This window comes from Mesocricetus auratus, unplaced genomic scaffold (genome assembly GCF_017639785.1).
Source record: "Mesocricetus auratus isolate SY011 unplaced genomic scaffold, BCM_Maur_2.0 Super-Scaffold_6730, whole genome shotgun sequence".
NCBI lineage: Eukaryota > Metazoa > Chordata > Mammalia > Rodentia > Cricetidae > Mesocricetus > Mesocricetus auratus.
The window spans coordinates 96,205,167-96,219,749 of NW_024429184.1; the positions used below are offsets into that span (position 1 = coordinate 96,205,167).

The 14,583-nt window shown below is 35.9% G+C and overlaps 2 long non-coding RNA genes across 3 annotated transcripts in view; one reads left to right on the forward strand and one right to left on the reverse strand.

Moving 5' to 3' along the window:
* Positions 1-14,583, forward strand: part of LOC121138856 — a 52,317-nt gene that overhangs the window by 26,622 nt on the left and 11,112 nt on the right. The window contains exon 3 of one of the 2 annotated variants that reach the window (XR_005875730.1): positions 14,024-14,440. The exons of the other annotated variant lie outside the window; for it this stretch is intronic. This is a non-coding gene — a long non-coding RNA (uncharacterized LOC121138856). Of the gene's footprint in view, positions 1-14,023; positions 14,441-14,583 lie in introns of those variants that run through there. 2 annotated transcript variants of the gene reach the window in all.
* On the reverse strand, positions 2,991-5,891 carry LOC121138857. The gene is made up of 2 exons (XR_005875731.1): positions 5,767-5,891; positions 2,991-3,507 (listed from the first exon to the last, which is right to left on the reverse strand). It is a non-coding gene; the product is annotated as an uncharacterized LOC121138857 (long non-coding RNA).

Sequence of the window (14,583 nt, forward strand, 5' to 3'; positions counted from 1 at the left end):
GTACATGCACACATACATATATGTATATATATATATATCATAATTTGAACTATTCTTGAACCCCCACCCCAGATTGAAACTAAGCCTGTTATCATATGTTATCATAGTCTTTCATCTTTTTACTCTGCTGTTAGGTTCAGTTTATTATTATTTTGAGGAATTTTACATTTATATTCACAAGAAATGGTAAGTTGGAATTTGTGATTCTGTTGTCCTTATCCAATTTTAGTATTAGGGTAATACTGTCTTTGTGGAGTGAGCTTGCAATTGACCTGTTTCTTGAAATTTTAAGGACTAGTTTGGGGGGTATTTATGTTTTTGCCTCTGTAACACTTTAGTAGAATCCAGCAATGAATTTCTTGCATTCAGGGTTTTTATTTGTTGGGATCCCATTTTAATACTGCTTTAATCCCATTACTCATCATTGCTATATGTAAGTTATTTGCATCTATTTTTTTCTGTTTGATTATTTTAGGTCACATGTATATGTATAATTTTTTGTATTTCTTCTGTATTTTCTTGTCTATTGAAATATAAACTTTCAAATTATCCTAACCCATGGATATCAGAGACATTTTCTGAATATTCCACTCTTATATGTCATTTCATTATTTTGGATCTTCTCTTTATTTTCTCTGCTTTGGATGATGATTAATCAGGCTTTGATTTTGTATCTTCAGAGAAGTAACTCTTGGTTTCCTTGTCTTTTGTCTCCATTTAATTAGTTTCTACCCCAATACTTACTTATTTCTGTCTACTGATTTTTTACTTGGCTGATTCTTTTCTTTCTGAGATCTAAAAGCACATCATTTTGTTATCTGCATGAACACCCTCTTTTGTTTAACTTTAGGCACTCAAAACTATTAGAATTGTCTTCTCTGTACCCAAAGATTGTAGTAAGTTGGTATTCACTTTCATTTTTAACCTAGGAATTTTGTAACTTGACCCATGATTTATTTTACTATTAGAGTTTAAATGCATTTTGTCAACTTTCCATATATTTGTATATCTTTTAAGTGTTGATTTCTAGTTTTATTCCATTATTATCTAATAAAATATAAGAGGTTATTTCCATTTTTTATTTGTAGAACTTCCCTTATGACATATAACATGACACATTTTGGAATAAATTACATGGGGTGCTGAGAATCCTCAGCTGTAATTGAAATATTGTGTGATGCCTGCTAGTCTATTTGATCTCCTTTTTGACTGGATGACAACTCCATTGATAAAAATGGGACATTCAAATCTCCCATTATTAATGTATCTGGATCTACTCTATGTGTCCAGCAGTGTTTATGTTATACAACTGAGTATACTAACACTAACGTTTAGTGCTGCACTAGTTATTTTTACATTGCTTGGGTTAAAATACCTTGAAAAAAAACAAGTTAGGGAAGAAAAGGGCTTATTTTGGATTTCAGATTTAGAGGGATAGATTCCTTAATGGTGAGGAAGACATGGTAGCAGAAGCTAGAAACAGGGTGATCACATTTCATTTTCTTCATATAGGATATAGCAGAGAGAGACAGAGAGAGAGAGAGAGAGAGAGAGAGAGAGAGAGAGAGAGAGAGAGAGAGAGAGAGAGAGAGAGAGAGAGAGAGAGAGATAACAGGAAGCAAGGCAAGGCTATACACCCTCAAATCATGTCTCCAGTGCCATACTTGGTCCTTCAGTGTTTCACCTCTTAAAGGTTCCATGACCTCCCCAAACAGTGCCACCAACTGAGAATCAAGGAATGAAACCCATGGAACATTCAAACCACATAAGGCACATTTATGTTTATAATTTTATTTTATTTCTTCTTGGTAGATTGTTCCCTTTATTAACATGCAGTGACCCTTTATATATCTTTTGTCTGATTTGCCAGCTATGAATGCATATGCTCATGCTTGCCTTTAATTTTCATTTGCCTGGAATATCATGTTTATTCTTTCAACTTTAACTTGTATATCTCTTTGCCATTAACTTCTTATATTTAGCAGAGCTGGGTCTCATTTTTCAAGCCACATAGCCAGTCTGCATCTTTAACTGGAGAGTTAAAAATCATTGCATCTAGTGATACTATTAAAGGATGTACTATTTTCCCCATATGCATTTCGGTGGTCTGCTGGTTTGACTATTCAGTGTCTACTTCTTTCCTAGTTCTTATTTGTCTCTAGTCTCCTAGTGAGATCTGTTCTTTCATGTGGTCTTGTTATTGTGCATATCCTTCTTTTTCCTTTGTATGCATTATTCCTTTGGGTATCTTTTGAAATGATGTCTTCTTGGTCATGGATTGCTTTAGCTGATGTTTATTGTGTTAGGCCTTCATGTCTTCTTTTATTTTAAAGGATAACTTTGATGGTGTAGCTATCTTGGTTGAATAGTTATTCTACTCACAGCTTGAAAATCATTGTCCATGCTGTCTATTTTTATGTTTTCTACTGAGAACTCAAATGCTAGTTCTTTCATACTTCTCTTTTCTAGACTCCAATATTCTGTTTTTATCCTCTAATTTTACATGTTAACTATAAAATCATGTTAAGAGATTATTTTTTGTCGTACTTATATTAGGTCCTATCTTTTCCTTTTCTTATTTTTTTGGATTCAGGATCTTTATATCTCAGCATGGCTTCAATTTCATTAAGTAACTTATGAGGTTCTTGAATCTTGATTCCCCCACCACCACCTCCCAAGCACTGGTGTTTTAGGTACATGCCACCATTTCTAGCTAGTACTTCCCAGATATGAAGGCTCATGTGTTTGGAGGTTTTTATGCACAATTTAACCAAATAGTTCTTTGCATACTTTTAGTTTGTATGTTGGCTCCTTCTTATACACCAGAAACCATAAATTTCATCTCAGAATCATGTCTCTGAGACCTTGGAACTTTTATTTTAATGTTAGCCTCTTCACTATCTCTTCTGAATGTAATAATTCCTAAATTATATCTTCAATTCATGATATTCTTTCTTTCAGCAAGTCTAATTAATTGGTGACACTTTGCATTGACTTTATTATTTGGTTTATTGAACTTTTCATTCCCAACACTCTTCCCCTCTTTTTAAAAAAAAGGTTACTATATCTTTGCTGAAAGTTTCATCTAAGTTATTGAATATCTTGTCCAGATATTAAGTTGATTCCTTTTACCAAACCTCAGATTTCTCATTGCTACAATATGCACCATTTAAGAGACACACTGCATTAGGAAGCTTGTGATGTGCCGAGCTCAGTGACAATGGTCCTAATCTCCGAGCCAAGGAGTAATCTCCTTTCCTGAGGACGACCACAGATGGGGAGAATTCTAAAGTTGTTCACTGCTGCACAACTGCTTAATTTGGACTCTACTTTCTAACACGGTGGTTCATTGCTGGACAGGATGAGAACTTTGAAACCAAGTATGGCTGGACACGGCAGTTTCCTTCTCCTCACCGGCCATTTCCCTAGTGGACAGGATATCTGGCAAGCAAGAATTCTAGGATTCCTAGGTTCTCAGACTCCGGCAAATGACTCAGTACCCCAGATCTAAAACAAAAGATGTACATGTCAAATCAGGCACAGTGAGCTACACCAGCTTGCTTTTTATGAAAACAACCCAGAAATGTTGTTATATAGCATTATATAATCTTTTCAGAAGATAAAATATTATTTATCTCATTCGACAATTAGGAAAAAGTTCTAATTCCTCTTTTGTTGAAGAAGTAAAATTTGAACACTGAACAAAATAACAATTATACATTTTTGCAATTATTTTCTTCTATTAAAACTATATGAATTAAGTATTTATCAAAATGAAATATAATTAAGTTATGCTAATGAATAATGAGTGAACCTCAGAAATATCAGTAATTCAAAACATGCAAGAAGTGAAATTAGTACTTAAGAAAATTAGTTTTAGTTAGGTTAAAGAGTATAACCCATAAAGAAATGACAAACCTCCCCTTCAAGGTAATTATATAAAAAAGAGTCACTTAAAAACAAATATACAGAAGATCCAACAATATAGTAAGTACACGAATTCCTTAAATATTAATTTTGATGAGTTTTCAGTTCAAAATGATGATATTATTTTTAATGTATCCTAAGAATCTTATTCCATATATTCTCTATGTATTTATTGAAACCTCCTTGCCAGAAGCTCCCAGGAAATATAATAGCATAAGGAGTGTATCTTTGAAACTTGGTCATTAAATTTTGTCATCATATAAGATGTAGTTCTACTAGTATGATGTACATTAAATTGGCACAAGTCCATGACAGCTACATCACTGTCTTCTTGGAGTTCAAATGTAACTGATCTTGAATAAAGAAAGATAACCATCTATCAGGATTAGCTTAGATTGATGGGGCATTTCAATTTATCTGTCTTTTCCCTAGTTATCTTCAGGATTAGATCTCAGCTAATTTCTTATACACCAGCATTATCCATGTGACTACAAAACTTCAGGTAGCAAGCCTTTCCTAAATATCATTTTATAGGACGTAAACAGTAAGCTTTGAAGTATTAATTTAATTAATCCTTTGAGAAGAACTAGATCTACAGAATAAAGTAAACATCTGCTTTCTGTGTGTCTATTGATCTGTTAACATCTTTGCTTTTAAAAGCAATCTCTATTTGTAAAACAAAGATTAAGATTTTGAAAAGATTTATTTATTTTTATTTCATGTGTACGAATGTTAGCCTGTGGGTATGTATGCCTGTATGTATATATGTATTTATGTATATTGAATATATGTCAGCTTCTCATAGAGAACAGAAGAGGGTGTTAGATTCCCAGGAACTTGAGTTATACATGGTTATGAGCCACCTGATATGGGTGCTAGGAACTGAACACAGGTACTCTGTAAGAACAGCAATGGATTTTTACTATAGACACATTCTCCAGCTTCCAAAGGATTTGTTTTGAAAATTGTTTTCTTATTAATCATTTTTGTTATTTTTATTGAGAGAGAGAGGGAGGAAGGGAGGGAAGGAGATATATAAGATTATATATTGTACATATACATATGAGAGAGAGACGGGGGAGAGAGGGGGAGGGAGAGGGAAGGAGATATATAAGATTATATATTGTACATATACATATGAGAGAGAGACAGGGGGAGAGAGGGGAGGGAGAGGGAAGGAGATATATAAGATTATATATTGGAGACAGAGTGAGGGAATATATGGATATATATAGTAGTACATATAAGCATATGAGAGACTGGACTTCTGTAAAAAAACAAACAAGCCTGCTTTGCTTTGCACAGCATAAACCCACCTGTCTTTTTTTAAAAAGACATACTAGCATATGGGAGCAAGGGGCTAGCTGAAAAACTCATCTCCAGTACTTGGAAGTAATTTACTCTGTAGCTAATTTGTGTCTCCATTACCAAGTATTTTCCCCTCAATTTCAAATCTGTTCATAATGGCTTGTTGGCCTCCTGGAGTTTTTGTTACTTAATTACTGCATGTTGGGAAATGCATGAAATTAATCTGGACAGTGTTTTACTTCAGTCTACGTGCAGAGGCTTTGAGGGATTCATTGACTACGACAAGCTTTGCTTTGATGTTCATTCAGTTCTTTTATGTCCGTTTACTCTGGAGGAAAAGAAAGGCTGAGGTGAATGGTGACTTCCTGGCATATTGGCTTGCCCAGGTGGAAAGTTTTGCTGCTGCATTCAGCAAAACTTTCCAAGCTGAACTAAAGCCATATTTCCTCAAGTTAAGATGCCAAAAGATAAATTTAGCAATACTCTTGAGATGTGAGCTAGAGCGATGGCTGAGCAGTTCACAGCACTTACTGTTCTCTCAGATGGCCAGGGTTTTTTTTCTCAGCACTCATATCAGGTGGATCACAAATGCTTGTGACTCCAGCTCCAGGAGATATGACATGCACTGGCATCCACCTGTACCTGTATGCACAAGATACACAGAAACTCATGAAAGTGCACGTCCAAGCACTTTCACACACACACACACACACACACACACACACACACACACACAGAGAGAGAGAGAGAGAGAGAGAGAGAGAGAGAGACATGTATCTTAAAGAAATACTCCAAAGAAATATTTATGTTTCTAAACTATGTTCCTCAATAATTTCTTTTAATTTCACAGCATTTAAGTTTTAATGGACTTGAAATGTCTTTTTCTTTTAGCCCATTTAAGAAATAGTGCAGGTGAAACTGGTTAATTGATGACCTTCAGTAGATCATTTGAGTTTCAGAGTACTTTATGTTCTTCTTGCACACCAGCAGAATTCACATATGGCATAATATTGTCATAACTGAGAAGGTACTGGTTACTCCCACTATCCAAAGTGTATTAAAGTTAATTGAAGTTTTGGTGTGTTTATGTCTTTTTTCTTTTGCAGAGATAATTAATTAGATGAATCCTTCTTGTGTTTAGACCATTATGATCCTCTAGACTTATACACAGGGCAATTAGTCATCTGCGCTGCCTTAGAGGCCTTCATTCTTACTCTCCTTCTAAAAAGAATGGACTCACTTAGATTTTTGCAGGCCAAGAAACTTATTTCATATACAGAAATGATTTCTTTATATTATGCAAGCTTTTACTTCTCCTAGAGTCCATTGAGTCCTATCCTTTTATTTTACTTTAAATATTTCCATAATTCTCTCCTTTATAATTGTAAATTATGAAGAGTTTAAATAAGACACAATCTGACAGTGAATTATATTTTTCTGTCACATCCTTCAGTTATAATATTTGTATGAGTTTATTGTTGAGTAGATTTATATCTTCCCCACTGTCTAATTGAATTCATTGTTATTGCTTCTGTCTTCTTGATGTTCTTACCCTTGAGAACACTTCAAAACTATGCGTTGTTCAATAAAAGCTAGCACTTTCTACCTTCATGCTTTTCCTTTTTCATAAAGAGCAAAGGAACTAAATATAAAATTCAATGACACATTGAAGACTATCATACACCATTATAGCATTTATTTATTTTATCTTTCAAGACATTTTCTAGCTCTGTAGTCCAGGTTGGCCTCCAACTTTAGATCCTTATATTGAGAAAGAGATCATGGAAAAAAATCTCATTAACAATAGCTTTAAAAATCTAGGATAAATCTAACTAAGATGGTTAAAATTCTCTACAATGAAAACATTAAGCCTCTGAATGAAAAGACTGAAGAAGACACTAAAAGATAGATAGATGTTCCATGCTAATGGATTGGTGGAATTAATAAAGGAAAAAAACTAACGGGAACAACCATGTTACCAAAAGCAATTTAAAAATTCAGTGTAATCCCAATCAATATCACCATGACATTCTTCAAAGAAACAGGAAAAAATCCTAAAATTCACAAGAAAACACAAAAGAAACCAGAAAGCGAAAGCAATCCTGGGGAAAAAATTTGGGAAGGATTACTATACCAGATTTTAAGATGTTATAGTTATAGTAATGTAACAACATGGAACAAAACAGACATATAAATTAATGGAATAAAATAGAAGACTCAAACATGAGTGCACATAATTTCAGTCATCTGATATTCGACAAAGATGGAGGAAAGACAGTATCTTCAACTGGGATGTCGAAGTACCAGAAAAACTGTGTGTTCACAAGAAATTAAACCCATATCTATCACCTTAGAGACAATTTTACTCTAGGACCCTCATATGAAATCAGAAATGCTGGAACTATTAGGATAAGACCTAAGCAGTACCCTGAAATCAAAGGACTTATGAGTAAGATTCCATTTGCTCAGGAACTGAGCCCACCAATTAACAAATGGGACAGCATTGAAGCAAAAAGCTTATGTACATTGAAGGAAAGTCTCAATGGAGTGAAGAAGATGACCACAGGGTGGGATAGGATATTTTGTAAGTATACATCCAAACAGAGGAATGGTATGTGGAATATAGCAAATAATAACAACAACAACAACAACAAAGAATAAAACAATCCCCAATTTTAAAAGTTGCTATGGAACTGAATGGAGAATTCTCAAAACAAGAAATAATAGTGGCTGAGAAATAAAGTGTTCGACATCTTTAGCAATCAAGAGGGGGGAGGTGTAGATTAAAACTACTTTGAGATTTCATCTTCCACTAGTCAGAATGGCTGAGATCAAGGAAACAACTGACAACAAATACTGGCAATGATACAGGGAAGGAGCAAGTCTCAGTAATTGTTGATGGTACTGCAAACTGGTTTGCCACTCTGGAAATGGGAGTAGAGAACTGTCAAAACTAAAAGCACATGACCCATTCCTTGACATGTACCCACAGGAATCAATACACTATTCTACAGATATTTGCTCACCCATATTTATTTTTGCTTTATTCACAGTAGCTAGGAAATGGAAAAAACCTAAGTGTTCTTAAACTGATAAAAATTCAGTACATATATACAATGGGATACTATTCATAAGTAATGCAGAATGAAATAATGAGAGAGAGAGAGAGGAAGGAGAGATAAATGACAGTAAGTATGTTTAAAAAGCCATAGGGAAACATTATTTTATGATTTTTTTGGTTATTTGAGCCAGGGCTTCTCTGTGGCTTTGTAGGCTGTCCTGGAACTAGCTCTTGTAGACCAGGCTGGTCTCGAACTCACAGAGATTCACCTGCCTCTGCCTACCGAGTGCTGTAATTAAAGGGATGTGCTACTACTGTCTGGTTATTATTTCATAATTTTACTTAAAATACATATATAAAAATAAATATGTAATATATACATAGTTTAAATGGAGTTACACCACTCAGAGTGTTCCAAGAGTCTTAGACTATTTATCCAAAAGCCACAGAGTTAGACATGCAGAAATTTCATTAAATTGTTGGTCAGGAGGGCTCCTTAAACAACATAGTCTACTGCCAGTATACTTTGTTGACTGCCAGAACATGAAGACAAAATTCAATTGCTGAAGATACCACACATTTTGTGTTGGGCCCAAGTTGCAAAGTCTCCGAGACCACCAGGAAGACAGACCCACTAAACTGCAAAAGCAAGGTTTAATGATTGTTCATCCAACCATGACAGTGAAGTGACCCCATCTGATTGGCTGTCGTGGCAGCCTCCAGAGGGAGTGAAGTTCCCTGTCTACTGCTAGGTTTTATAGACAAAAGTTACAGGAATACATCAGTAGGTATGGGTTGTTTTCTGATTGGTTGACATTTGGGAACATTTAGGAGAATTTCTCAAAGTCATATATTGGCATGAAATACCTGTGTACCAATTATTTTCATTGGTCAGTGCTGAGAGGGAACATTCTGTGGTTTCTTTGGCATTGTCTTGTTACTTGCAGGTGGCCTGTTGCACATAGATAACAATAGTTTCCAGAACTTTATCCTGGAGACTACAGGGCAGGTTTTGGTACCCCCTGGAGTTTCTTTTATTGGTTCCCAGAAACCAAGCATCTAGGAGGCTGGGGGGGAGGGGCAGGGAGATTTGGAGTTTCTTTGTGTTCAGTTTTGACCCTAGACTCCAGGAGACCAGAGGATCTGAAGTTTCCTTGTGTCAGAGGCCTATGTGTCTTTTCTGTAGCCTGTCTTGGTTATTGAAGCAGAGGGTTGAGTGAGGGTTTGGTCCCTTCATTTCTAAATTATTAGAAGTGAGGCCCTTGAGTTTAGTTATGCCTTTCACTTTGGTCACAGGCTCTAGAGGAATCGAGCTGGAGGCTTACTCCATGAAGGCTAGCTCTCATAATATTAGAAGCAGCTATGCAAGAAAATGCCATGGGAGAAAAACAATCAGTAGTCCTACTCAGCTTGACAAGATATCCCAAATGTTGCAGTATAGGGGCTTTTATCTTGGGGTTAATCAACAGCTGTCCAGTTGGATTTAAGGCCCTCTCAGTAAGAGGAAAGTCAAGATTAGTACTATTAGTCTACTACTCAGGGCTTGCAAGATCAGAGACTCTAGAGGAAAATCTACTACTAACATTTCTTAAATGAGCATAAGTTAAAACTGTATTCCAAGTATTTACTCTTATATGCAGAGAATAAGTGTGGCTTTCACCTCTCATCATAAAAACTGTTTTCTGCAGTGGATGGAGACCATTGCAGAGATGCAAAACTGGTCAAGTGCTAAGACTGTGTAACTGTGGGTAACAAACCCCAACTGGTAGGTCTACAGCAACCCCTACACCCAAGGATCAGGGGGATATCTTGCTCACCTTTCTTACATAGCTCAGGCCCGCCATCCCAGGAATGTCATAATCCACAGTAGACTGACTGAGCCTTTCTACATCAATTCAAGATGCAGAGGAATACCATACACAGGATAGGGATGTCCTATGCTAATTTTGTTAGGGAGAAATCACATACATGAGAAGCTGAGAACCAAGGTCAGTGCTTTTCTGCTCTTTAACCTCGACCAGAACCCCAAGAGAGAAAGTGACCCCTCTTTCCTTGACCTTTATCTCTGCCTTCCTCCACGTACCTTGACCATGCCCAAACGTGTGTGGTCAGTGCTAGCCAGTACTTGAGATCTCTACTTACAAATTCACAATCAATAAAATCAGGCTCCAAAGCAATACAGAGCAACCCTGTCTCGAAAAAAGAAAAAAATTCATTGGGTAATCTCAGAGGCCAATCTGATGGAGGCAGTACCTCAGTTGAGGCTCCTGATTTCCAGTTGTGTCAAGTTAACAATTCGTTTAATCCACAAACCAGGTTTTGAACTCCAGTCACCTTAATGCTTTCTCTGAGATATTAATTTGATTTCTAGGGTTAGTGGATTAGGGTGATTGAGTGAGACATCAGAATTGTCTCCACCACGTTTGTCTGACAAAGTTGTCATCTGAAATCAGTGGAAAAACTACAAAATATTCAACAAACAGTTTTGAATAAATTATTCATAAGGAAACAAATTAGGCTATGTTTTGACTATATGATACCCACAAAAAATAAATCATGTGTGTAATAATCAACTTCAATCAAAAACATAAGTAATGAGAATGATTGTCGGAAAAATATGACTATGTTTATGACTTCAGACATAAATACATAAGGCACAGAATGGCCATAGGAAAATGGTTGACAAATCTGATGTCAAAGTAATCAACTTCTTTGTGATGAAGGCATTATGAATAACTGACCTTGTAAAATGACCCTAGAAATATATTCCATCTCTTATCTCATGCACAGCTACAGTAGGAAGGAAGATGGGCTAGGAAGCAGGGCTTAATCAGAATTCAGTCTGCTGGGACCATGATCTTTGCTAATTTACATTATATCCTTGAGAGAAACATATTTTCATGGTTCATAAACCTCTTGGCCTATGGTATGCTTGAATAGGTTAAGCCAAGGTAAAGAGAAAAAATGTTAAAAATAAATGTTAAAAAATAAGTACTATGAGTTTGGCACATAGATAATAGATAATAGTTGTTACCTCTTGTGGAGGAGAGCAATTTATTTTATGTACAGCATCATAATACGTGGTTTTCAGAGATAACATATTCACTGATTACTTTCTGCATACTCTCTATCATTTTCTGTATTTGTATACAGAGTAAATAATGTACTTATGCTATGTGTCAATTAATGGATCACCAGTTAATTCCTTAGTTCAATAGTTCTTTATGTATGTCCTTAACATTCAGGAGCTTTTCCATAAGATGTATTTCAAGAATGGATGTTCTGGATTACAGTATGCATTCACATTTAATTTTCAAAGATGTGGTCAATTGCCTTCCAAAATGTCAGAAACAATTTATATCCTAAGAATCAGTGTATGTCTATTCTAATTTTCTACATTACTCCTGGCCAACAATAGATAACTTACTTAAAATAAAAAAATATGGCAGGTTCATAGGAACATGGAAAAGCATCACTTATAGGACAATAAAGCATAACAGTAATTCAACACAAAATTATGCTTGTTCTCTTTGCAATTGTGAAAATACTAAATATGACAAGAGTTGGGATGGGAGGGAGGTCTTCCTCAGCCATCTGTTCAGCTAAATTAAAAAAATGTACTTTAGGATTTAGATAAAGCATGACAATATGTTTTGCTATCCAGTCTACTGAGACAAACATCTTCTAGGTTTCTGAAATTAGAAAAAACTATTCCTAACTCAATGTAATAGAGAAATGGTCCATGGATCCTGTACAGAGATGAATAAATGTCAATTAACACCACAAGTAAACTACAGCCAAGCTCTGTCAGCTGACCATAGCCAGGAGAGCTTCCATAATCTTCCTGTTTCAATTACATATGTGGAAGCAGAAACCTGTCCCTGTGTTCAACAAGACCTGACACATCTAAGAGTTGGAAAAATCAAGTAAACAAAAATTGAATTGAACAGGAGAAATGGAAACCATGTACTAGCATGTAAGACTTAGCAGATGTTATGCACTGGTTATGTTATTGCACTGGGCATAACCAGTAGTGTTGAGAAGTAATGGCCATGGAAGTTCTTTCATGGATGAATAAATGTTGCATCACAATATATAGTTGGTTGCCATGGAAATGGGTACCAGATTTTTTTAAAAAAGATAAACTAAACTTCCTTTCTCTTGATATTTTTTTATTTTATTTTCCAGTTTAAATTTAGATAAGAAACAAGGTTGCTTCGCAAATCAGTTCCAGGTCCCTCTCCCTTTCCCTCCCCTCCTCCCGTGCCCTCCCCCCCCCCCGTTATCCCTTCATTCCCCTAGCGAGGGTGAGGCCCTCCATGGGGATGTCCATAGTCTGTCATTTCATATAGGGCAGGGCCTAGACCCTTCCCCAAGAGTTCAGCGTGAGAGTGCACCTTACATTGTTCTATGGGCGTCCAAACTCCGTGTGTATACTTGGGATGGGTACTGATCTGCTGCCCAAGGCTCAATAGATTACCTAGGCCTCCTCACTGACACCCAGATTCAGGGAGTCTTGATCAGTCCCATGCTGGATTCCCAGGCTGATGCCTGGGATTCAAGAGTTAACCTTTGTCTGGTCAGCTGTTTCCGGAGGTTAAACCAGCCCAGTCTTAATCCCTTTGATCATCAGTCCTCCCTCTCTGTTACTGGCTTTCTTGAGTTCAGCTCAGTACTTAACCAAGGGAGTCTGCCTCTTCTTAGAAACTTCTCTTGATTTTTTTTTGTGCTCACTTAGCCCTTCTGTTTTTCATCATGAAAAGCACAGCAATGAAACTCATCAGATGTGTGTGCCTTGGATTTCTTTATCAGCTATACAGTTTGGGTATTCCATTATAGTAAACACTGAGTAAGTCAGTGCTGTATGTAGAGTATTGTCAAGTTAGGTCAAAATAGCAGTATCACATTGATAAAACAAGGGACTGAGAACTTAAAGTAATTTTTGTTTGTTTTTATTTTTTAGGAGTAGGAGAGAGGGAGTCCCAGGCAAGTTTACAGAGCTCATTCTTATAACCAATGTAGGCAATCAAAGGAGGATGCACACACACACACACACACACACACACACACACACACACACACACACACACACACGCACATGTGCACGACCTTGGAAAGTCCTAGATAAATGCAGAAAAGTTCAGAACAGCCAAGGGAGTTTTGAGAGTGGATTTTAATTTAAAAGGAATGTTCTCAGGTTTTGCTACATTAGATTAGACCTTCCAAAACTATCTGGGATCTTTTGCTTGGAAGTATGGCCTCGAGATGAGAAATAGCAATGAGTTCAAACAGGAAGAAGGAAGCCTTCTTGTTCATTCATGAGTTGTATAAAAGAAAAGAAAAGCCAACATAATTGTATTGTTATGCTGGCATTACAAAGCACCATAAAGGCAATGAGGTCTTATTAATTTATAAGTTAAGAAACTATGCAACATATAGTATCTCAAGATCCTATATCTATTTAGCAACTTAGGTTATACTGAATGAATGAAACAGACAAGGTTTGACCTCAAGATATCCTTTATCAAGAAGTGAGCAGTGTTGGTTTTTATTGTTGTGTTTGGAGAGATGGTTAAGAAAAGTGACACAATTTTCTTCAGTTTTATCCTATTTTAATAAAGTTTGTGGCATAGAGCATTCATTGAGTAATGAAAACATTGACATTTAAAATATCAGTATAACATTGTAAATGCAAGCATAACATTGTAACGTATTTGTGAATTGCAGAGTATGTGGAATCACACTGAAGGAGGAGCCAGAGTTCTATGAGAAGATCATTTCCGGTTTGAGCCTGTGAGATATGTGTGGGTTCTAGAAAATTTTAGTAGAGAAAATACAAATTCCAGATGATTCCTTTCTTTATCAATATCCTCATCCAAGTAGCACTCATAGGATGTAGTAGCTACTATGTACCCCCAAAGATCCCTGATAAATATGAAAATCTTGCTATGCTAAGAGTTTCTTTCATATCAGCATAGGTGTCTCATAAATCTTCAGCCATAGACAATGAAGCTGTGGCTCATTTGGTGGTTTATAATACATGATTCATGTGATAGTATCATAAAACAATTTTGTGCAATAGCACTGCAACCAAGATTACATAAAACTATTTGTTTACATATCTTTGTGCAAATGTGTCTTCAGAATGAGATCTTTTATTTTATTTCTTTGGAATAAATTATTTTTTCTTATTAGAGGTGTATTTATTTATTTAATGTATAGAAGTGCTCTATCTGCATGTATGTTTTTATGCCAGAAGAGGGCATCAAGTCCCATTATAGATGGTT